Consider the following 12,131-nt stretch of genomic DNA (forward strand, 5'->3'; position numbering starts at 1 on the left):
AGAGAGAGTGTGTAGCATTTTTTTTTCTCTTGCTTTATTTGGTGGTTTTTCGAACTTTGTTTGCTTTTGAGTGCTTGAGATACTATGTCATTGCTTGTGAGACATTGATGATCATGTGTTTGATCATAAGCTACACTTAATGTTTGTTTAATGCTATTATCTTATCTATCTTATGTGATCATTCACTATTCTTGGTGATGAGTGCATGTATTTCATTCTTATCATTTTAAGCGCTCCACCAAGATGTATGTGACATGAAAGAGTAACCCATGACTCTAACTCCTTGTGCATTTGCAGTCCAAAGCAAATTTTAAATATGCGCAAATTTAGGGGGAGCTCTTACTTGTCACATACTTCTCAAAGCGACGATATATTACATGCTTATTATCATTTGTCGAAGCTTTGATCTATATGTTGTCATCAATTACCAAAAAGGGGGAGATTGAAAGTGCAACTATCCCTAGGTGGTTTTGGTAATTCATAACAACATATAGCTCATTGAGCTAATGCTATTCCAAGATGATTATTTCAGGAAAGCTCAATGTGGCATGGCATGGATGTGAAAGTGGAACCCTCAAAATGCTAAGGACAAAGGATTGGCTCAAGCTCAAAAGCTCAAGACTCTTCATTTTATATTTTAGTGATCCAAGATCACATTGAGTCTTTAGGAAAAGCCAATACTATCAAGGAGGGATGAGGTGTTGCTTAATGAGCCTCTTGCTTCATGTGCTTAGTGATATGCTCCAAAACCCTCAACTACTTTCCCATATCCACATATGACCTAAACCCAAAACCAAACTCGGTCCTACCGATTATTTCTATCCGGCGCCACCGAGTTTCATTTGTCATAAGCCACTGCCAAACCCTAGCAAATCGGTTCTACCGATAGGGATCTCGGTCTCACCGAGATGGGATTGCAAACTCTCTGTTTCCCTTTGTAACTTTTCGGTCTCACCGAAGGAGCAAATCGGTCCCACCGAGTTTGCCTGACCAACTCTCTGGTTAGCTGATTACCAAATTCGGTCTCACCGAGTTTGTGTAATCGGTCTCACCGAGATTACATTATGTCCAAACCCTAACCATATCGGTCCTACCGAGTTGCATGTCAGTCCCACCGAAAATCTCTAACGGTCACTAGGTTTACATTTTCGGTCCGACCGAGTTTGTTGATTCGGTCCCACCGAGATTGGAAAACTGTGTGTAACGGTTGGATTTTGTGTGGAGGCTATATATACCCCTCCACCTCCTCTTCATTCGTGGAGAGAGCCATCAGAACACATACACAATTCCAATTCATATGTTCTGAGAGAGAACCACCTACTCATGTGTTGAGACCAAGATATTCCATTCCTACCATATGAATCTTGATCTCTAGCCTTCCCCAAGTTGCTTTCCACTCAAATCTTCTTTCCACGAAATCCAAATCCTATGAGAGAGAGTTGAGTGTTGGGGAGACTATCATTTGAAGCACAAGAGCAAGGAGTTCATTACCTACACACCATTTGTTACTTCTTGGAGAGTGGTGTCTCCTAGATTGGCTAGGTGTCACTTGGGAGCCTCCGACAAGATTGTGGAGTTGAACCAAGGAGTTTGTAAGGGCAAGGAGATCGCCTACTTCGTGAAGATCTACCGCTAGTGAGGCAAGTCCTGTGTGGGCGATGGCCATGGTGGGATAGACAAGGTTGCTTCTTCGTGGACCCTTTGTGGGTGGTTGCTTCTTCGTGGACCCTTCATGGGTGGAGCCCTGTGTGGAATCGCGCAACCGTTACCCTTTGTGGGTGGAGCCCTCCGTGGACTCTCGCAACCGTTACCCTTTGTGGGTTGAAGTCTCCATCAACGTGGATGTAGGATAGCACCACCTATCCGAACCACGGGAAAAACATCCGTGTCTCCAATTGCGTTTGAATTCTCCAAACCCTTCCCTTTACATTCTTGCAAGTTGCATGCTTTACTTTCCCCTGCCAATATACTCTTTGCATGCTTGCTTGAATTGTGTGATGATTGCTTGACTTGTCCTACAATAGCTAAAATCTGCCAAGAACTAAAATTGGGAAAAGGTTAAGCTTTTATTTGGTCAAGTAGTCTAATCACCCCCCTCTAGACATACTTTCGATCCTACATCCTGGCTGGAGCGCTGCTCTGGTATTCTTGTGCTTCTTCTTCCTCTGCCCCGCAGGGTATGGCCGTAGGCGCGGCTCTAACTGTCTGCGCACAAGTAAAGGGGTACAAAAGAGAGCCCCTACTTTTGTGCACCGAGAAACTCCCACTTAGATAGACATCCCTCTAGTCATATAAATGATCACATGATCCATATCAACTAAACCATGTCCGATCATCACGTGATATGGAGAAGTTTTCAATGGTGAACATCACTATGTTGATCATATCTACTATATGATTCACGCTCGACCTTTCGGTCTTAATGTTCCGAGGCCATATCTGCATATGGTAGGCTCGTCAAGTTTAACCTGAGTATTCTGCTTGTGCAAAAATGGCTTGCACCTTTTGTATGTGAACGTAGAGGTTATCACACCCGATCATCACGTGGTGTCTCGGCATGACGAACTGTAGCAACGGTGCATACTTAGGGAGATCACTTATACCTTGAAATTTAGTGAGAGATCATCTTATAATGTTACCGCCATACTAAGCAAAATAAGATGCATAAAAGATAAACATCACATGCAATCAATATAAGTGATATGATATGGCCATCATTATCTTGTGCCTTTGATCTCCATCTTCAAAGCACTGTCATGATCACCATCGTCACCGCCTTGACACCTTGATCTCCATCGTAGCATCGTTGTCGTCTCGCCAACTATTGCTTCTACGACTATCGCTGCTGCTTAGTGATAAAGTAAAAAAATTACATGGTGATTGCATTTCATACAATAAAGCGACAACCATATGGCTCCTGCCAGTTGTCGATAACTGTGTTACAAAACATGATCATCTCATACAACAATTTATATAATCACGTCTTGACCATATCACATCACAACATGCCCTGCAAAAACAAGTTAGACGTACTCTACATTGTTGTTGCAAGTTTTACGTGGCTGCTACAGGCTTAGCAAGAACCGTTCTTACCTACGCATCAAAAACCACAACGATTTTTCCTCAAGTGTGATGTTTTAACCTTCAACAAGGACCGGGCGTAGTCACACTCGATTCAACTAAAGTTGGAGAAACAGAGACCCACTAGCCACCTATGTGCGAAGCACATCAGTAGAACCAGTCTCATGAACGCGGTCATGTAATGTCGATGAAAGTGCTAGTGATCGACTAGAGAGGGGGGTGAATAGGCGATTTTTATGAAAGTCTTCAAAATGTGGAAGTTTCAAAGACAAACGATAGAAATAAACCTATTACCATGCAGCGGAAGGTAGACTACACTAAGCTAGCCATAGTCAAGTATTCAATGAAATGAAAGCATAAAGACTAATAGCAGCTAGGCAGTATAGATCAGGATGGAAGATAGTATGAAGCCAATCAGAACAAGCAGTCACACATGAAGACAAATAACTAATGCAAACAGGCAATGACTTCACCAGGACCAATCAGCACATAAAGAGATGGGAAGGATGGAACCAGTGGCTCGTTGAAGACAATGATTTGTTGGACCAGTTCCAGTTGCTGTGACAACTGTACGTCTGGTTAGGGAGGCTGAGATTCAACTCAGAAGACCATGTCTTCACCTTATTCCCCTTGAGCTAAGGACACCCAGTCCTCGCCCAATCACTCTGGTAAGTCTTCAAGGTAGACTTCCAAACCTTCACAGACTTCGTTCACCGGCGATCCACAATGACTCTTGGATGCTCAGAACGCGACGCCTAACCGGCTGGAGGATTCACAGTCCTCAAGTGTAATAAGTCTTCAGATCACACAGACAGGAAGACTTAAGTGATGCCTAACACTCTTTGGCTCTGGGTGTTTAGGGCTTTGTCCTTGCAAGGAATTCTCTCTCAAAGGCTTCGAGGTGGGTTGCTCTCAAACGACAAAAATCGTACACTAACTCTGAGCAGCCAACCATTTATGGTTGTAGGGGGTGGGCTATTTATAGCCACTAGGCAACCCGACCTGATTTGTCCGAAATGACCCTGGGTCACTAAGGAACTGACAGTGTTCCAACGGTCAGATTTCAAACACACACGGCAACTTTACTTGGGCTACAAGCAAAGCTGACTTATCCAGCTCTGGATAAGATTTGCTCTCATAGTCTTCGCTCGAAGACATAGGATTTTGGTTAAGCATCACTTCAGTCATTCTGACTGGTTCACTTGGACCCCACTTAACAGTACGGTGGTTCCTATGACTCAACAAAGAAGAAAAAGAACGACGAAACAACTAAGTCTTCGTGCTCCATAGTCTTCACACAATGTCTTCTCTTGTCATAGTCTTCAATGTGAATGTCTTCACATACCACCTTTAACTTCAATGTCTTCATACATTTTTAGGGGTCATCTCTGATAGGAAAACCGAATCAATGAGGGACTTCTACCTGTGTTATCCTGCAATTCTCACAAACACATTAGTCCCTCAACCAGTTTTGTCGTCAATACTCCAAAACCGACTAGGGGTGGCACTAGATGCACTTACAATCTCCCCCTTTTTGGTGATTGATGACAAACTGGTTGAAGTTTTCAATGGGGAATAAAATATGTGAAATTGTAAAGGATAGGGTATTGTCTTCATAAGTGGAAAAGGCTCCCCTTGAAGATGTGCATATAAGTAATTTGCTCTTGGAATGCAAATGCACATGGCAGGTTGTACTTGTGGAGATCCTCTTCAACTTATGATGACAATTCATCATGCATGATTTGATGTAACAAAGATAATGACATGCATAATGAAAATGGACGTCTGCAAAATGACCTAAGTGCGGAAGTTATCATCGCACATGCGGAAGTTATCATCGCATCACGGAATAGCAAATAAGTAGCAGACGACCATCGAGTTTAAGTGTTACAACTCAAGGAACCAAATGTATCAAAAAGCGAGAGTTGTAAGCACTTGGCAAAAGTAGCAAAAAGTAAAGCAACCACCCATATGGACCCGCTTGAAGACTATCAACTCATATGCTTCTCCCCCTTTTGTCAGTAAGGACCAAAAAGGTTTGAAGACATAGAGCGCCTACTCGTTCCCATGAGGTGCAGGCGAGGCAGCATGGTCAACGTTGAGGTCCGGTGGTGCAAAAGAATTTGGTGCAGTGTCGACATGCGCTGAAGTTGGAGGAGGTGAAGTTGCATCATCTTGGTCATCGATGACTCTGGCATTCACTGTCGTAGCTGAGGACGAATAGTCAGAGTCTTCAAGTGAGGGAGTCCGACGCAAGTTAGCATTCCTTGGGGGAGTTGAGTCAAACTTGAATCTTTCGGTGAAGCCATCGTCCTACAGATCAGCTTCAACACTAAGCAAAGTCAAACTCTTCCACGACCTCCGACAGGTTTCATGAGTGACAAAGGCATTCTTGGTGGCAATATTGCGTATGCGGTTGACATCCACCAAGAGGCTTTGCATCTAACGCTTGAGCCAGTTGTGATGCTTGTCCTGTTTCTGGTGTAGCGCGATGAGAAGCTCTCGGTCCTTGAGAACACGAGATCGCCTTTGAGGCCTTTGTGCAATGGTGCTACCAGTGGCGTCAGTTTGAGCGCGAGGGGCGCGTGTAGTGCCAGCCAAGGGATAAACACGCGAGACTGCCTGAACTCCTTCAATGGGCTGGGTGAAGCTTTGGTGATCAGCATTGTGAAGATAAATGGGATCCTTAGTACGCTCTGGGTAAATAGCTTCAACAGACAGATCAACCTCTGGCAAGAATACAAGATGATTGCGCGCAGATGGCTGATAGTTGATGGCAGAGTGAAGCTTGATAAGGCGCATTACCCATGTAGCATAAAACTTCAGACCAAAAATGTCGGAGCCAGATGCAGCCAACTGCCTGATGAAGAAGTCTTAAGCATTGAAGCTGATGCCATTGAAGATATAGAAAACCAAAGTCTTCATTGCTCCTTCAAGCTTCGCTGCAGATGAATGTCCTTTGATAGGCCATAGAGTTTTTCTGATGATATGATAAATGGTGCGAGGCAAATACTCTAGGTCTTCAACAAAGAATTCAGATGGGTAGTCAGTGTCGTGAGGCAAAGGCTTCATCATGCTCAACATTTGGCTCATGTTGGGTTCTGGCTTCTGAAAAATGCTCTCCAAAGCATTCTGGTGTTGTTGACAACCTGGTTCATAGTATTCACCAGGAGTGGGCAGGCCTGTGAGCTCAATGATGTCAAGAGCTTTGGCCTCATGATGGACATTGCCTGTCATCCACTCAAGGACCCAAGTCTTTGGATCCCTGTTGTAGCCTCGAATGTGAAGAGTTGCATAGAACTGTAGCAGAAGCTCTTCATTCCAGTGTTCCTTATCTATGATAAACTGCAGGAGTCCAGCGTCTCTGAAGCAATCCAACGCTTCTTCAAGGCAGGATAGGCCAGCTATAGCTTCAGTGTCGAGACGCATATGTGGAAATATGCGCCCTTGATCGTATAAGACGCAGGAATAGTAGCTGCGCTGCTGATAGCTCCAGAACCGATCTGATGAAATGCGAGGTTTGGTGTAAGGGTTCTTGGCGCTGTTGAAGAAGGTGTTGTGTGCCACGAAGCCATTCACATTGAAGACCCCAGGTGAAGTTGCAGTGCCTGGGAATCATGGAAGTCTTGGCTTGGGCTTCTGGACGGGAGGTCTATGATCGACATGATAGTCAAATTGTGGACCCGCAGCAGGTGGAGGAACCAGAATGGGCCATCGGACCATAACAGGCTGACCACGATCAAATGCCAGCTCAATTGTATGAGGTCTTGGAGGGGGTACAGGAGCATTGACATTGTTGTTGATATGGACTTCAGGGACCACATTGGCTTCAGGTGCTTCAGTATTGGCTTCGGGCGCTGCAGTGGCTTCAGGTGCTTGCACTTCTGGCATCGCATGAGCGTCAGGCACCACATTAGCTTCAGCCATGACAACGTCATTGGCTTCAGTGTTGATGTTGGTGGCCGCCTCAGGATTGTTAACCTCCACTTCAGAAGCTGGAGGGTCAGACACGTTCTCCTCGAGAACAACATCTTGGTGGGACGGGGGTGTAGCAACTCTTTCTACTTCAACTCTTGGTTCTTCTCTTTCATCGGCTGATGCAGCCGGAATATCTTCAGCGGTTTTGGCTTCAAACTCTGACACGTGCACGGTGGGAGTGACTTGGGGTCTCGGTCCTTTGCGAAGCCTGCGTAATGTTGGCGACGCTTGCGGAGATGGAGTGTGTTGGGCCTCAAAGTCATCGTCATCTTGCACTGGTGAGGTGACTTGTGGTTGGGGAGAACTTGGGGTGTCTTGTCGTTGTGGGTGATCAGCCCATGATGCATCCTGAGCAGTTGGCGTCAAAGGACGACCAATACTGATGAGTTTGTTGTGCGTGAGCACAGGCAATGATACCAACTGGTGCTCGATCTGAGGAAGGACTTCATCATCATCAACATTGCCGTGAGGACCAATGTCTTCAGCTGCCGTGGGGTCAACAGCTGGATTGTCTTCAGCTTCAGGAGCCTCTGTGAAAGCAGGCTCATGAACTATCACTTGGTGTTCTTGATGTTCAGACGCAGGACGAGCCACTGAGATTGGCTCGACCTCAAGGGGCTCTGTGGGAGCAGCCCGGTCTCTCTTCTTGGTTTTTCATTTCTTGGTTGGAGGTGCTTCATCAATGGTGGCCTTGGTTTTGCGTTTCCTGGCTTCGGCTTCAGCTGCCCTTGTTTTCTTCAGTTCTGAAGCCACTGTGGGGACCTTAGGCTTCGAGCCTGTCATACTGGCTGGGAAAACAATTGAATGTACTTCTTGCCTTGGTGCTTCGGGTTCTGCCACAGCTGGCTTCTTCTTCTTCTTGGCCGCCATTCTGGGGTCGATGCCTGGTCGCCCCAAAGCCTTGCGCTTTTCAGCTTCATTGTATCCCTGAACACATTTAGCAGCAAGATCCTTCACGCGCTCACGAGAACCTTTGGCTTCTTCACGTTTGGTTCGGAATACTTCCTTGAGCTCATGCATCATGACCTGGAAGTTCTGAATGTCTTCAACATTGAGCTTGGCCATATGCTTCTTGAATTGAGCCTTTTCATAATCTATCTTATGCTTCAGCTCAACAATTTTCTGAGCTAGAGCCAGCTCAGCAGCAATGGCTCCGTGGAAGGCGACGCTGAGGCCAATGGGAAGCTGAAGATCATCAAAGCTGACGTTTGGGCTGTCAAACCACTCATCAATAAACTTGTTTAAGATTTCCACGTCAAAGAGAGGAAGGTCATTGAGAATTTCTGCCTCTTGCTTGCTCTTGATCAACTGCTCAAGAGCGTCATCGCCAAGATCGTCGTCACTGGATAGATCAATGGCGTCATTCTCGTTGCGCAGAACAGCAGCAGGGGTTGGTGCTTGGCTGGTGGGTTGCATGGGCATCTTCACTTTGGAGGGCTTGGAGATGCGTGACAGATCTTCAAACTGCACACTGTGTTCAGGAGGTGCAGTGGCTAGAGGCTTCGCCCGTGAAACCTTTGGTGCAGGGGCAGGCTTCGAAGCTTTAGGTTTCTTCAGCTTCTTTGGCTTCGGTGGTGCAGGTGCTTCGTCAGAATCAGCGACGTCTGCAGGTTGATCCACGACTGCCCCTTGAACCTTTATGTGAGTAATGAGACCTTCTAAGTTATAGAAGGGCCCAACCAGATTGGGTTCAGCTTCGCGTGTGCCATCAGCACGAGGAGCAGAGGGGCCTGGATTGAAGTCTAATCCCCATGACTTCTTGTTTTCTTTGGCCGAGTTCTTGGCAAACTGGAAGTTGCGCTTGAACAGATTGTCGTCGCGACACCATAGCAATGAAGATGGGTCTGCATCGGCAGGCTGTGGTCCACGGACCATGCAAGGATAGAAGCCTTGTTCAATGGCTTCAGCTCTGGATCTAGGTTGAAGATTTCTGTACAAGATGTCTCCCCACGGTCGCTTGATGGCATTTTTCTCAGCATATTCCTGGGTCACAAACCTGTACTTGAACCATTGTTCTGCCCAATATCTTCGAATCCATTGAATTTGGGTTTTCCGCTGATTGTAGTCCTCCTCTGGATCTGTCTTGTACAGCTCACAGAGGTCAGGAGGAAAATCTCTTGAGGTGTTCCCACGACGCTGTCTGCCACCCTTCCTTGTAGATTTCTCTGTTGCCATGAAGTTTAGACTGAAAGGCTTCAACACTGTCAAAGTCTTCCGTCTACTGGTCAGACAAGAACTGGCTTCGGGAGAATTTATATGATGCTGTAAGAACTCTGCAAATGAATGCAGACTATGAGAACCAAGGGATTCTCCCACGGACATGTACCTGTGACAGCATTAAGGTGTGAGGGAAGGGGAAGAGGTCATATGCATTCTCAGAAGATTTTGAAGATAAATCAGTTTAGAAGACATTGACCTCACAGTGCGAAGACATTCACTCATAGGTAGAGAGTTGGTTCCAGATTTGTACGAATCCATGAATAAGTACAAGTGAGGAATCTAACTTCTTTGTGAAGCATAAGTGAATATACTATGCATGTTATGAGATGCAGTATGAGATAGATCCAACTTGTGTGAACAGAAACTACTTGTGGTAGAAAAGGATGAATCTATCGGATCAAAAAGACTGTAAAAATGAGGTTTTGTTTACCACACGAGGAACTGCTGGACGGAGTGGGAGAGGAGGCCGAGCAGTTCGATCTTCCATGCCCTAACTTGGCGACGGAGGACACCTACGGCGACGGCGGAGAAGACGATGTCCGCGGCCGGCGTGAGGACGATGTCGGTGAGGTCGCGGCAGCTAAGCGCTTCGTCGCCGGCGTCGTCGAGGGCTAGCGGTGGCGCTAGGGTTTGTGCGAGAGTGGAAGAAGAAATAATGACTGGGGGTGAGGCGTGTATTTATAGGGACAGGGACGACACAGTGTTATTACACAGGTGCCCCTGGCGGTTCACATCTGAAGGACGCGTGGTGATCATGCAACACATTGGAGGTTGTTCCATGTTCCCACGCACGCCTGGATTGTCGGGTGGTCGTTCCCACTTCTCCGGGTTTCAGGTTGAAGGATTTAGCATTGAAAACAGATTAACGTTTGTCTCTGTGTCTTCTACTGACAAGGACGCAGAGAAGACATTTTGACATCAATAGAATGCATATGATTTGGATGGATAGACTTAAGATAGAAGCATAGAGGGGTTAGGGTCCGATCACATTCACTTAGTTCAAAAGATTCAATGTGAAGACATAGCTATAAGTGAATGATGTAGAGGACAGAAACCAAATTGAAGATAAACATGAGGCTATGTTAACATTGAAGGCAAACAGAAAGCGAAGACTTTGCAAATGTAATTCCATGTGGAAAATACTTCTAAGAGAAGAATTTGGTGGTGGCGTTACCCACCGTATAGGAAGTGTTAGACCTAGACACGGCGCACAATTATCATGGCGCTCCGAAGTCAAATTCCACATTAATGTATTCACACTCAGAATGCAAGTCTTCATTGATTGAAGACATACGTTACTTCGTGTGTTGCACATCTAAGTCATCAACATGCATAAGTGTTAGGATGTGTGCCTGATCACAGGACATTTGAGGATTCCAAGATATTTAGCTCACACCGTAACTTGCAAAATCTCTTCTCATCCAAGGGCTTTGTGAAGATATCTGCTAGTTGCTCTTCAGTGTTGACGTGTATGATATCAATATCTTCCTTCATGACATGATCTCTGAAAAAGTGATGACGAATTTCAATGTGCTTTGTCTTCGAGTGCTGAACTGGGTTGTTAGCAATCTTGATGGCGCTCTCGTTGTCGCAGTAGAGTGGCACTTGCTTCAGATGAATGCCATAGTCCTTGAGTGTTTGCTTCATCCATAGAAGCTGAGCGCAGCAAGATCCAGTAGCAATGTATTCAGATTCAGCAGTGGAGAGAGATACACAGTTCTGCTTCTTTAAAGACCAACATACAAGTGATCGTCCCAGAAAGTGACATGTGCCTGATGTAGAATTGCGATCCACCTTGTCACCAGCATAATCAGCATCCGAGAATCCAACTAGATCAAACTCTGAGCCCTTTGGATACCATAATCCTAGTGTTGGGGTGTGAGCCAAATATCGAAGAATTCGCTTCACAGCTAAGTGATGTGATTCCTTTGGTGCCGCTTGGAATCGGGCACACATGCAAACACTAAGCATGATATCTGGCCTAGATGCACATAAATAAAGCAGAGAACCAATCATGGAGCGGTATACCTTTTGATCGAACTCTTTACCATTGTCGTCGGGACCCAGATGGTGTTTAGCTGGCATTGGCGTCGTGTAACCTTTGCAGTCTTGCATTCCAAACTTCTTCAGGCAATCTTTGAGGTATTTCTCTTGAGATATGAAGATGTCATTGCGTTGCTGTCGTATTTGAAGACCAAGGAAGAATTTCAACTCTCCCATCATGGACATCTGATATTGCTCTTGCATCATGTATCCAAACTCATCACTATATTTCTGATTAGTGCAGCCGAAGATAATGTCATCCACATATATTTGGCACACAAACAGTTCACCATCATATATCTTCGTGAAGAGAGTGGGATCCAGGGAACCAGGTTTGAAGCCTTTGCTCTTCAGGAAGTCTTTGAGTGTGTCATACCAAGCTCGAGGGGCTTGTTTAAGGCCATACAGTGCCTTGTTGAGCTTGTAAACCATGTCAGGATGTTTTGGATCTTCAAAGCCAGGCGGTTCTGCAACATACACTTCTTCTTCAATCTTGCCATTGAGATAAGTGCTCTTCACATCCATTTGATACAGAAGGATGTTATGATGATTTTCATAGGCCAGCAGTATGCGTATAGCTTCAAGCCTAGCCACAGGAGCAAATGTTTCATCGAAGTCAATTCCTTCAACTTGAGTGTATCCTTGAGCAACGAGACGAGCTTTGTTTCTGACAACTTGACCATGCTCATCTTGCTTGTTGCGATATATCCATTTAGTGACTTTGATATTGTGCTTACGAGGATCAGGACGCTTGACCAATTCCCATACATTATTCAACTCAAATTGTTGAAGCTCTTCTTGCATAGCTC

The sequence above is a fragment of the Triticum urartu genome, chromosome 4A (assembly GCF_056163025.1).
Source record: "Triticum urartu cultivar PI428250 chromosome 4A, HENAU_Tu73, whole genome shotgun sequence".
NCBI classification, from domain to species: domain Eukaryota; kingdom Viridiplantae; phylum Streptophyta; class Magnoliopsida; order Poales; family Poaceae; genus Triticum; species Triticum urartu.